Here is a 13,616-nt window from a genome sequence, read left to right as displayed (position 1 = left end):
TGCGACTCCAGACATCTCGGCTCTTTGGCTATACACGTAAGTACCTCCCTTAGCTTTGATTCCACATTAAGATAGGATCCCACGTTGTTTTTGCTACCGGGTTCACATAAACCGGTTTAACGTAAGACTTGCTGCCCGGCGAAAATTGCCGGAGTAACTGCCCCCTGCTCGGGTATGGCACTAGGCCGACCGAGCAAAAAAAAAAAAAAAAAAAAAAAAAAAAGCATTTGGTAGCCAAGAAGAGTAAACTTTTTATTGCTGCATTAAAACTTTTGTTAAAACTTTACGTCCATAACGTGTAGTATGTACAGTCTGTCTTAAAAGTACCGCGCAAAGTGACGGTGGATCCATCAAGCCTGACCTATGAAGGACTGCTAAATTTGAGTCACCGAAGCAATGGACATCCTCGTCCATTCCCTTAGGTCAATTGATCGGTGCAGTGGCGGCGGATTCGATTTTGGCGTGGGGGGGCAAGATCCCAGTCGAGATGATGTCATAGGCGGATCCAGAAAGGCGTTTTCGACGCTGTAGGGGACATACCCCCCCCCAAAAAAAGTGTCCAAAATCCAAAAACTCCTCGGATTTCGATTCCTTACTGCTGAACAGAACCTATAAAGCAAAAAAAATCCTGATAAAAGTTTTATTATTAGGAAACATAAGGTACGTTTTGTCTATTTCGGGCGATGCAGGGGCCAGGAGGAGGGGGAGCAAATATTTGTGTGGTTTTAATGTCATTGTTTGACCCAGGTAAGTAAATTAAATGATGTTTTCACGGCTTTCAACTGGGTAATATATAAAAAATTGCTATTCCGTATATTTCGCCATATTTTGCTATACCTTTTACCGTGAAGGAACGGTGGCCTAGAACGAGAATCCAGAAGCTCTGGGTGGGGCGTTTCTTTATTAGGGCTTTAGGGTGCGCTGACTGCAGTAAGGTTCAAATCATCACACCAAATTTTGCCACGACATCTACCGGTTCAGGCACTCGAGAATCAGCGGCCAGTGATGTCTGCAAAGACGAAACATTTCCATGGGTGTAACTTTGTATACTTTCGAGGTCCCATGTGGGACCCCAATGCGAACATTTGGGACCCCAATTGTCATTTTGGGACCCCAATAGTGGAGGCCCCCGAGACGCACCAGCTACTTTGCAAACGGAGGCCCGATGTTCATATAGAAGGTTCTCTGTATAAATAGGAGGCCCCTTGGACAAATCGGAGGCCCTGTCGGACAAATAGGAGGCCCCCTGAACAAGTAGGAGGCCCCCTGAACAAGTAGGAGGCCCCCTGAACAAGTAGGAGGCCCCCCAGAAAACAGGAGGCCCCCTGGAGAAATAGGAGGCTCTCTGGACAAGCAGGAGGCTTCCTGGACAAATAGGAGGCCCTAGACAAATAAGAGGCCCCTAGACAAATAGGAGGCCCCATGGACAAATAGGAGGCCCTCTGTACATACAAAAAAGAAGTCCCCTGAACAAATAGGAGGCCCCATGGACAAGTAAGAGGCCCTCTGTACAAATAGGAGGCCCCCTGCAAAAATAGGAGGCCCCCTGGACAAATAGAAGGTCCTAGACCTAGACAAACAGGAGGCCCCTTTCACAAAAGGAGGCCCCCTGGACAAATAGGAGGCCCCTTTCACAAAAGGAGGCCCCCTGGACAATTAGGAGGCCCCTGGACAAATAGGAGGCCCCCTGGACGAACAGATGGCCCCTTTCACAAAAGGAGACACCCAGGACAATTTGGAGGCCCCCTGGATAAAGAGGAGGCCCCCTTAAAATAGGAGCCCTCTGGATAAACAGGAGGCCGCTTGGAAAATAAGAGGCTACTTTAACCAATAGGAGGCCCCCTGGACAAATAGGAGGCCCCTGAACACGTAGGAGGCCCGCTGGACAAATAGCAGGCCACTTGGACAAATAGGAGCCCCCTGGACAAATAGGGGACCTCTTGAACAAATAGGAGGCCCCATGGACAAGTAGGAGCTAGAGGCCCTCTGTACGAATAGGAGGCCCCCTGGACAAATAGAAGGCTCCTTTAACAGAAAGGAGTCCCTTAAAAAAGGAGGCCCCTGGACAAGTAGGAGACCCCTGGACAAATAGGAGGCCCCTGCACAAATATGAGACCCCTGGTCGAATAAAAGACCCCTGGATAAATAGGAGGCCCCTGGACAAATAGGAGGCCCCTGAACAAGTAGGAGGCCCCCTGGATAAAGAGGAAGCCCCCTGGAAAATAGAAGCCCCCTGGATAAACAGGGGAACTTCTGGAGAAACAGGAGGCCTCCTGGACAAATAGGAGGCCCCCTAGACGAATAGGAGGCCGCTTGGACAAATAGGAGGCGCCATTAACCAATAGGATGCCCCCTAGACAAACAGGAGGCCCTCTGTAACAGTAAGAGGCTCTCTGTACGTACAAGAGACCGGCGCTCGACCTGTAGAAGCTTAGCTGTATGTACACTAGGAGGGGAGGGGAGGGAGGCCCTCTGTGCGAGTAGTGGAAGTAGGAGGCTCTCTGTACTGTACCTACAAATAAGAGGCCCCCTGGGCAACTTAGATGCTACACAAATCGGAGGTCACCTATAAAAAGCGGGACTCTGTTGGAATACCTGTCGAATAAATTATTTTCCTGATAATCAAATTATTTAACCCTCGCATGTGTAGGGGGGTCGGATGGACCCCCCCCCATGGTTTTTCGCGAATAACTCGCGTAAAAAGCGGCCGATCGCAACGAAACTTTCAGTACCCTCGCATTGATCAATTTGACACCTACCCTGAAAATTTCATGACCCTGACCCAAATGACCTTTGACCTGTGACCTCTTTTCTGAGACCATGTTTGGCCGGAATCGCGATTCGGCGTACGTCGGCTGGCATTAGCCGCGCGTTTGCAAGCTTTTCGTGGTTTCAAACGTTCAAACATGTGATTTGATGTTGCTCCCATGCATTAGGGTGGGTGTCAAGGTCACCTGAAGGTCAGGTCAGGTCATTGACCTTTGATGGCCTCGGGTGACCTCGGTTCACTTTTTCGAGTTTTACATGTTTCTAGGCTAGTTTTTGGAGCTGAATTCGAATTTAGCAACCATTTGAACATTTACGAAGTAGTTTTGGTGCCTTCGTAACATGTTACGAAGCTGTCAGAGGCGGTTGACTCGTACTACGAATACCCGTCACGGCGCCTACTGATTGACCTGACCTGACCTGACCCGACCTGGTCCAAATGCTTAAAGACATCATCTGTGATCAAAACTAACACGATATTCGTGATCAGCACCCCGAAAAACCCCATAGCAGCCACACTTTACGACTTTCTAATAGGTCCTGATTTTCCCGACTTTGGGTCATTGACCTGACCTGGAAGGTCAACCAATGACCTAGGACCTTAAAATTGGGTATGATCGGCTTCCTCTCGTCACGGGCAACACGCTCGTTTTTTCCGCGAAGCTCTAGCTCGATCAGGGGCCAAACGGCAAGGGGGGGTCCAACCGACCCCCCCCCCCTACACATTAGAAGCTGGAAAACGCCGCACACATGCGAGGGTTAATCCTCGCCCGCACATGGGGAGGGGAGGCAGTGGTTGCCCCCCCCCAGGTAGTTTTTCGGCTCTGCACTAAACATTTTGATTGCTAGAAGTCGGAAGTTTCTTATAGCTGCTCCTCTATCCTTTCTTAGCGTCCACTGAAAATTTCAAGTTTCTGTGGTTTTTGATTTCGGAGATATTACCTTATTCTTCAGGTAATGTCACAACCCAAATGACAAATACCCAATATCTTGCGTTGGCTATGGGTCTTGTGAGCTTTTGACGCCTTGATTTCGGCCTTTTTTGCCAGTCTTACCTCCCACCTATCATGGAACATGTTGTTCGATGATGTAGAGATGCCAGGGTCAGGGTCAAGGTCAACCTAGGTCGTCTAAAAATATTGCGTTTTAGGCAAGCTGAATTTACTTTCGTGAAGTTTCTTTGACTGTATTTTTGGTAAAAGCTTCTCAGTTCATGATCTCATGTAATATGGACACATTCACAATCGGTGCACACATCAGTATACACACAGACACACACAGACATACAAACACATGTCATTGACCTTGACATAACTTGACCTGAAATGACTACAGCCAGCAAAAACCTAGTCGGATAGTGTGACAGAGAGGTTCTAGCTGGCTTGGCACCACAATACGGCAGCGTCATCGGTATATGATGAGCAGCGCACGTGATATTCCAACGGGCAACGGTAACCCCAAACAGCAACATTCTTAAAGGAAAAGTGCCACCTTCCTGAAATATGAAGATATCGTTGGTTTTTATTTTGACATTATTATTTTTCATTTTCTTTTCAAAACCGGTGCCAGAAGTGCATAATTCGCTAAAAAGTATTTCAAACTATTTAACATATTGGTACTATGTTTATACTCTCTACCGCAGCTACTGAATGATGTCATAGCAATGACGTCACACTCAAGCCAATCAGCCTTGAGGAGGATAGACTCGTCGGACTGTAGCGGTTGTAAACAACTTGTCGCCCCGTGTGTCTGCCCGTGGCGCTAGTTATCTGTCGGAGGTAAGGGTGAAAGATGCATATAATGGCCATGGAACGCTATTTTGGGATTATTGGTGAATAGCAAGAATATAGTTTTGGTGGTTTGAAATTGTTTATCCTCAGTGATTGGCTTGATTCTCATTTTGCGGCATAAGCGGCTGTTTGGTTACATTGCATTTTTTATGATTGTGTAATTGTGGTGTAATTATTATGATTATGTTCCTCCAGAGTAGGCAGCATCACATATCAATCTCAAAGGCAGATCATCTTCTTTTCATGCCTATAATTTTCTTCAAGAATATTAATAAAAAATATTTCATTTACCCCTGCCTATCATACATCCCATGGAGCTGCTGGTGAAAGTAGGCATGCAATGTGACCTAGCATTGGCGATGTGGTTAATTAGCTTTAAAGTACTATTGAATGCTAGAGGTCATCATTTAGAATGGTTTTCAAAACATTCCACTAGGAAATATTCATTGAAACCTGAAAATTACTTACAAAATGTAAATGTATAGCCACGTCTCAAGAGCATTCAGCCGTTTTCTCAGTAAATATATAATGAAACATAATCTTACCTGACCTAGCCTTACCTACAACCTACAACGTACGGCATTGGTAAAGCTGGCATCACTGTCAGCGTATATTAGTTTGGTAGGTTGTAACTTGTAGGTAGGTAGGTTGTAGGTTGTAGGTCAGTAGGTACTAGGTAAGGTTAGGTTAGGTTAGATTGTTTTTAAGCTTCCTTTTATCTACACATTTACCGGTTAGCGCTGATGGTGACACCAGCTTTACCGATACCTGACCTACCACCTACAACCTACAACCTAAAACCTACATTCATTGGTGGCGGGTGGTGATAATTGTTATACCTATATGATAATACTGGATATAAATACCATACAGATTAGCTGGTATCCATGACACACTTTCTTAAGAAGAAGGTCTTCTATTAAATCATGTCTATATTATAGGAAAGGAATCAAATGATTTTTGTTGTAGTCACATTCCCTACTCTGACCATCATGTCTGATTATTTCCAGTTACCACTGACAATGCCCAAAACAAGAACAACAAAGGCCCAAAGGTGGCTGTTTGGTAGTGCACAAAGCTGCTGGTAAGTGGCATCAAAGGATAGGATGTGCTTTGTTATTTCCAGGCACGTAGCCAGGATTTTGCTCAGGGGGGGGGGGGGGTCACAGGTACTTTAGTAACTATACTTCAGTTATACTTTAATATACTTTAGTAACTTGCCTTTCGCATCACTATCAACAAAATAATCAAGGGTGACAAAATATGAAATGTTCCTGCATGATCTTCATCGTGAACAATTGTCAAGGTATGATGTTTGCGTGTTGAAATGTTATAAAGAACTTATGTCATAAAAACACAACTTGTAAAATTGTGTCTTTCCATATTATTCTGCAAGGAAGCCTTGGAAGGAAGAGACACTATTCCGTCCTACAGAAGCCATTTAGAAATGTGTGACATGTTCAGCACTTTGAGTCAGTCGGTGCCCGGACCTCAGTCGGCTGTATGACCGTCTCCTCGTCCTCTTTTGTCGGCTCCGCCCCGTGCTGTTTCTATAAGGGTGTCTGACCCGCTGCCGCTATCCCCACTGTGAGGTCTGACCCGCCGCGCGCTGTCACCACTGTTGGCCCTCTGTGTGCGCGGCAGGTGGTGGTGGATGTCTCTGCTCTGACGCGCGGCGTGCGCCTGCTCAGTGTGGAGGTGCCGCTAACAGCGGTGCCAGCCGGAGCGGCTGCCTCGCCGGCGGCCGACATTGAGCGCGGCACGTGTCAGCCGCCGTTCGGGCCGCTGCAGCTGCTCCAGTCGGCGGCGCAGCTGTCCGTCTCCGTGTCACTGGCCGTGCCGCTGGACCTGCTGCCGCGGCCGGCGCCGGCGCGCTGCGCCTATGGCCGACTGCTGGCCGTGGTCTCGCAGCGCGGCCTGCAGCGCAGCGGCGTGCTGCAGCTCATCCAACAGCTCAACGAGCCGCCCAGCCCGGCGGCGGCCGAGGGCACCGCGCCGCGCCGGCCGGGCGACGTCAGCACACCTGGCATCAGCGGCTTCTGCCTGGCCGACCGTCAGCTGCACCTGCTGTTCGCCGAGGGGCGCGCCGACGCCGAGCTGGAACAGACGGCGGCCGCGCCGCGACGCTCGACTCTGCCACCAATCGGGCCTGCTGTTTAGGGAGCGCCTGTACCCGCGCCAACCGGCCGCGTTCCGCGTGCTCGAGGACCGCCCGCTACGCGCCCAGCTGCTCGACACCCGCCTCTACACGTCACAGAAACAGGAGCCGGCGCGCGCCGTCCGCGCCATCAGAGAGTGCTTCCGCACGCAGTGGCTGTCGGAAAATGAACCTGCTTCCCAACGAGGCCGGCCTGCAACAACTGCTGGCCGGCTGTTGGCCGAAAAAAAAAACGCCTTCAACCGGATGTCAGTTGTCAAATCTATTAATGCATTCACTAGGATGGGCTTACGTAAAGCTGTAGAATTGCAAATATATAATGGCACTGTTTTTGATCCGTTCGGTATGCATTGGTATCATATGATCTCTCATTCACAGACGATCAGCTGCGAAGACCCAGATCCGTAGTAGAGGGCTCATCGAGTCTGGGTCCAGCTCCCCGTACTTCCTCCACTTTGGAAACACCGCAGCGCAGACCACAGTTATACATAATATTTAGTTTTCATTCACTTCATAACCGAAGGTTGTTTGATAGGTGATATGCTGCTTGAGTTGCACCCCGGTATATCAATACGAAGCTTCCGTCCCTGCCACATACCAGTGAAGGAGGCGGCGGCGCCGGCGGCGGCGGCCGGGGCCGGGCTGCCCTGCCCACCGACACAGTCTGTGAAATGCCCCAACAACTTAAAATTCAACAGGCTTCATAAATGTTTTTTTTTTTTGCACCATATTTTCTCGCGTATATGAAAGCTCTAAAATGTACAATATTCATTTCAGCCGCAAGCGATATAAAAGCTCTACAAAACGTCATGTCTCTGTGTGCAAGAAAGACACATATATTGTGTATAATCGAGCGTACATGATCTGCAGCGCTGCGGAGGGCTGCTCGGTTGCCGCTTTCTACCAGTCGGCTCTAGGTCGGACATATGGGTAAACAAAATGGAATAGTAATATTAAACAATGCTACCTGCTGATGCTACTGGGCCTCTCATTGGTGAAGAACTGGCAGCCAGCCAGCGTGTTTTTGTGAGAACTGTTTTAACAGCAGCAACCGAACGGCTCTCGGGCCAGCGACCAGTGAGCGTAGACAGCACAGCGCTCCGTTAGGCATCGGCGGGCAAGCACACATTAGCTGTGGACGGACCGGCCGCCCGAACATATTTGTCGGTATCGAAAGTATCGTGAACCAAATGACTGCTAGCGAAAAAAGGACTGCCTCTCGTATCCATGAAAACATGTGCTCTACAAAAGTACATAATTGCTTAGTTGTCGCCAGTCACTCATTGCACCATGGCGTCAGTGTGGGGCCGCGCCCCGAATCATCTCAATCGCCAGGCAAAGCATCTCAATCGACAGGCACATGGTAGTCCAGCTACGAATCCGAGCCGCGGCATCCCGTCTATGTATCTACGATTCTACATTACACCACAATCGAACACTGTCGGGCCACCCGAGACAGCAGTCTCCAATGTAACATCAAAACACGCCACTCGTCTAATATCAAAAAAATGAGCATTGAGTACCTACCGAATATCGACTACAGAAGATTACAATGGGGTGCAGATCTAGCAAGAGTGTCGCGGTTCGTCTCGGCACGGCTTACAGGCTGCCGTGCCCGCGCAGGTGACCGCCAGCTCCACCTGTTCCACCTCCGGCGCGGAAGCTCGATCACAAGACTGACCTCAGTCGGCGCTCTGTGCTCAGCACAGGGCGACCGGGTCAGGAGCGGGCCGCTGCCGCCAGGGCCGCGATGCGCCCTGGCCCAGATGCCCAGATGCGCGCCACGGCGTCATTGGGGCTTCCCTGAGCAGGATCGAACCAGAGCTGCATGCACGGCTCCGTATCCGCCGTGAACTTCCACGAGTGATCCCACACCTGAAAAAGGCGCACGGTTTGCGTCACAGCTCGGCTCACTTTCACAGTCCACGCACCGGCAGCAATTAAGGGCTACTTAGATAGTGTGCTAATAGAGCGCAATCACTTAGCTTAATCCATATAGAGTCAACCATGAATTGTTAATTACGAGCGAGCGAGCGAAGCGAAGTCTTTTCAATATCACGGAAAAAGCTCAGTATGAGCGGCCCGACCCGGCCCGGCCTGTAACGCTTTTGAGAGGCTTATATCTCAGCAACCGCTGGACCGATTGGCCTGCGGTCTTTTTTTTGTTGGGTAGTCCTATTCCCTCTACCCCGTAATTGACTACTCTTGATACATTTCAGGGACCGTCGTGGCACGTGCCACGTGAAAAGTCAAGGGTGTTATTTGTCAAAATTGCAAAAGAAGTGATTTTGAGAGGCTCATATCTCAGCAGCCGCTTGGGCGGTCTTGCGGTAAATTTTGTAGGGTAGCTGCACCCCTTCAACCAAAGGTCGGATGCTCTTGATCTATGTGAGTGACCCCCACTGCACGTGCAAAATGCAAAAAGAAGAGGTACCGAATTTGTTCCCATTTCAATAACTCTGTAATTACTGGGGCGATTTAGCTGAAACTTGGCATACAGGTAGGCAGTAGGCACCCACCAGGCAATGCATTCCCATATGTTGCGGTTAGGGTGCTACTGCACGTGCGCACGTGCAGGGGGGGGGGGGCGCTTCCAGATCTCGAGAACGGCTGGGCCGATTGCGTTCAAATTTGGACGTAAAATAAAGGACGCTTGAATCTTACCTGAGTGATCCATTTCTTGATCACTTTCATCTGTGGGTGACCGAGCAGTGACAGCAACCCAAGGCGTACACGGAATCTGTAAAAAATCAGCACACCGTTACCACATGTTTTAATAAAACTTACCTATAGGGAAGTAGCATACGAGTTAAAATACTGATCAAAACAATAACATACAAACATACAGATATTCGGTTAGGTTGAAATGGCTAAAAAATATAAAAAATAAGGGCAAGGTACTAGGGCTGTAAAGCTGAAAGGGCTCGGTACTAGTAATAATTTTTGGCTAAAAATATCACAAATAAAGACTCTGCACTAAAGCTGTAATGTCTGGTACTAGGAATAACTTTAGAGTAAAGTGTTATAAAAACAATATTCAGAGTCTTTTGATAATTTTTTCTAAAACAATATAGCAGGCATTTTCATCACTTCTAAAAAATAACTTACATTCTGATCCGGCACAGCACTGTTCTTTAGACGCAAACGTTTTTGACTGTGCTTATCATGGTGCGCACTTCTTGTTAAGTTTAAGTGGTCATGTGGTCTTGGCTCATTGGTCATGCCACACACCCTCATCCACTTTTCTCTGTACTTCTTTTTTTAGCGGGAACCTAAAAGTAAAAAAGGGTCAACACATGCTTAGTCCATGCAACACATACTCTGTGTATTAAGCTGAATAGCTCCACTGAGCCCAGTTTCACCAAGTGCGGTAAACTTGGGGTAGTTTTTGTAGTTAAGTAGTGGGGTAGTTTGGTAGTTTACCCCAAATTGAGTTTACCGCACTTGGTGAAACTGGGCTCTGGTGAGTTTCCTTTTCTTGTCAGCACATAAGTGAAAGAAAACTGTGTAGACAAGAGATGAACCAAACCCCCATGGAAAGGTAGGTGTTACCACAACCAGGAAATGGGATTTGAAGGGCTGGATAAATGTGTCTGAGTTCTACCTTTCAGCCAGACTGGAAAACATCCATACACTACGCCGGACACCTGTGAGCCCCTCATGCGCCAAAATTTGAAGCAGGCAATTTTGAGCTGAAATTCCAGTGCATGATTTCCACTGGAAGTTGGGTGCCTGTTTGCACCAAAATTAAGCCACTTTTACATAAAGCACATGTGCATATCTACCGACCAAGGCTATATCAAGCAGACAGATCCTTCCGGGGCCTCAGAGTCAGACGCTCTTCCCTTTCTGAGTGTCTGAATTAGTTAATGTTCCCATGAAAACCCAATACCACAATATGTGTGGCACACTGTAGAATCTTAAGGTGAAACAAGGCCCAGGCCAGAAGTTCCGACTCTCTTCAGACCTGCCAGCGCCCGCAGGGCAAGTCTGCTGCTAGATTGACCATAGCGTGTCAAAAAATTCGGTGACAGCCATTTGCATGAACATTATGCGCCATGCGGTCACCCTGCGCCTAAAAATTCAGCTGCCACCATGCGCTGAATTTGACGCATGCAAAATTATGCTGGATGTGCGATGAAATTTTCGGGGCAATGCCGCAATCACGCCACTTCGCCTGACATATTCGGCATAACTTATGTTTTTTTATCCAGTCTGGCATTTCAGTTGTGAAAGCCTGAACAGTTCAAAAAGATTTGCTAATCCAGGGGAGAGTTCTGTGAAAACAAAAGTAATAGAAGAGCCATTGCAATAAATAAGAATTTAGGTACCTAGGTACCTACTTACTTGTGCACAGTCACACGCATATCAGTCCCGACCCGACGTAGGTCGTTTGCTCCGCAGATCACACACTTCTTCATCGTTATTATAGGTATTTGTTCGAACAAAAATGCCCTGATTTCGGATCAGAGCCATGGTATTAAATATGATAAAGATAAAAGATACATTTGCGTAAGATAAAAATACATTTTAGCAATTGGCTACCAAACGAGATGTCATCTGTTCAGGGCATAGCATAGGTTTACTTTCATAGACCTCATGAAAGTAGCTCATGAAACTCATCACCAATCAGCGCGACGGAATTCAAGATTCGATTGCGGATGTTCATCCGCCGGCCGATTGCCAGAACAGACAACGAAAAATAACGCAACTGCTCATGGTCTGCTCGCTAGTACAGGGATCCGTGCCTGATCAGTACTGCTGCAAGCTGATTGGTTAAAAACCAAAGCCTCGCCGCGGGTGGCTGTATTGTCGGATAAGAACGCATTCCTGGGATAAGGACGCATTCCTGGCATATTTTCTTTTAAAATTGCCGATAACTTCGAATGGAGGCCGAAATCGGCCGTAAGAGGGTGGACAAGTAGGTTTTCGGACACGGGCTACAAGATGGCTATCTCAGTTTAAATCCCCATGTTAAAGGTGGCCCTTTTCCTTTAAGTTTGACCTGACCTGGAAGGTCAATGACTGACCTGATGAGGTAAAATTGGTATCATTGGATTCGTCTCTTCCCAAAGAATCTGTTGCTCTCGACCGCGAAGCTTAAAATCTTGTAAGAAAAAATTGTGGTGATGTCGAATAAGATACCTACACAAGCAGCGGGCCAACCCATCATATACCGATTACGCTGCCGTATTAGTGCCAAGCCAGCTAGAACAGCTCTTTGCCACACTATCCGACTAATTTGCTGGCTGTGGTCATTTCACGTCAAGTTAGGTCAAGGTCAATGATATGTGTTTGTATGTCTGTGTTTGTCTGTGTATGTACTGATGTGTGCACAGATTGGTTTGTGTGTCACTATTACATTAGATCATGAACTGAAAAGCTTTTACTAAACATGCAGTCAAAGAAACTTCACGAAAAGTAAATTCAGCTTGCCTAAAGCGCAATAATTTTAGATGAACTAGGTTGACCTTGACCCTGACCCTGACATCTGTAGGTACATCGCAGAATAACATGTTCAATGATAGGTGGGAGGTAAGACTGGCAAAAAAGCCGAAATCAGTGTGTCAAAAGCTCACAAGGCCCATAGCCAACGCAAGATATTGGGTATTCGTCATTTAGGACATGACATGACCTGAAGAACAAGGTCATATCTCCAAACCCAAAAGCCACAGAAACTTGAAATTTTCAATGGACGCTGAGAAAAGATAGAAAAGCAGCTATACAAAAAAAAGGTTTCTAGCTTTAAAAATGTTCAGTGTAGAGCAGAAAAAAAGAACTTGGGGATGGCAAACCTCCCCCAGGTGCGGGCGAAGGTTAACCCTCACACTTTCTGGGGTCGGCTAGATTCTTTGCGCAATGCCTGTGCCGTTAAATTCTTCTTTTTTCTATAATAAAAGCATTGTGTTTTATTGTCAAAAGTGAAAAAGCCATAATTTTTCGTCGATTTCGGACGCCGCGGGGGATCCGATATTTACATACAATGTCACCCTGCTGGCCTGGATCCACCAGTAGGGTCAGGTGACCTACCATTTCTTTATCAATATTAGGTAAAAAAATAACTCATGGCATCAGAGCTGTGACGAAAAATAAGTGGCCTAAATCCGATGAGAAAACTGGATTTGGGGGTACCCTAGGTTTGGCTTCTGAGCCTCTGGTCCCCCAGTGAAAATTTCTTAGAGGAGGCCCTGGCGTGGTTCGTAAATTACCGCTTCCGCAATTGGAGGCCCTTAATTGCTTGGAGGCCCCCACTAAATGGAGGCCCCCTTGGACGTTTGGGACCCCAATGGTGATGTCAAAGTTTCACCCATGAACATTTCCAACCCAGCTTCATCCTGGTGTCAGGGCGCCTCATGTGGCTTTAATTCAGCTGCACATACCAAACGACTTCAGTGCAGCCAGTCTGTGGCCGAAACCATTCGGAACAGACTTCAACGAAAAGTGAGACAAGGTTAGTGCTATCGTTAAGTGCCATTATAGGCTTGGGCCCCGTTGGCTTGACCCACTGGAAGGTGGTAGTTATCGGACGCTGCGGGGCATACTCATTTTTCCAAAATGCCTTAGATTTTGCTATCGTGTTCATAGGCGGCGGAATGGGGAGGGCACCGGGGCACCGCGCCCCCTTTGATTTTGACATTTTAACGTTAGCGCTATGGGCGTTGCATGGAAAGAATGGGACCAAAAGTCGGCAGTGCCCAGGTGTTCCGCCGCTACTATTCGTGTTTGATGCTCTTCCGAATGCCCAAAGTTAGGGCCTTGGCCCAAAGCAGATCTCTGATGACTGGTCTTTGGGTGTCATACCATATCGTGCATTGGTCAATGTGGTCAATGTGTACGACCTCGGTGTTTACCATTTTATGCGCTGGAAACTGTTTGCGCTCGAAAAAAAATCACGGGAGTGG

General features: G+C 47.7%; 2 long non-coding RNA genes across 2 annotated transcripts; one reads left to right on the top strand and one right to left on the bottom strand.

The window, feature by feature from the left end:
* Positions 1 to 4,275: 4,275 nt before the first annotated feature.
* Positions 4,276 to 7,060, top strand: LOC122379002. Its single transcript, XR_006256113.1, has 3 exons — positions 4,276 to 4,544; positions 5,567 to 5,640; positions 6,201 to 7,060. It is a non-coding gene; the product is annotated as an uncharacterized LOC122379002 (long non-coding RNA).
* An 897-nt stretch (positions 7,061 to 7,957) lies between these two features.
* LOC122379001 lies at positions 7,958 to 11,264 on the bottom strand. The gene is made up of 4 exons (XR_006256112.1): positions 11,062 to 11,264; positions 9,823 to 9,986; positions 9,379 to 9,454; positions 7,958 to 8,589 (listed from the first exon to the last, which is right to left on the bottom strand). It is a non-coding gene; the product is annotated as an uncharacterized LOC122379001 (long non-coding RNA).
* Between the last annotated feature and the right edge of the window lie 2,352 nt (positions 11,265 to 13,616).

The sequence above is a fragment of the Amphibalanus amphitrite genome, unplaced genomic scaffold (assembly GCF_019059575.1).
Source record: "Amphibalanus amphitrite isolate SeventyFive unplaced genomic scaffold, NRLGWU_Aamphi_draft 000069F_arrow, whole genome shotgun sequence".
NCBI lineage: Eukaryota > Metazoa > Arthropoda > Thecostraca > Balanomorpha > Balanidae > Amphibalanus > Amphibalanus amphitrite.
Note: the sequence above shows the minus strand (reverse complement) of the source record. Positions and strands in the feature narration are given on the sequence as shown.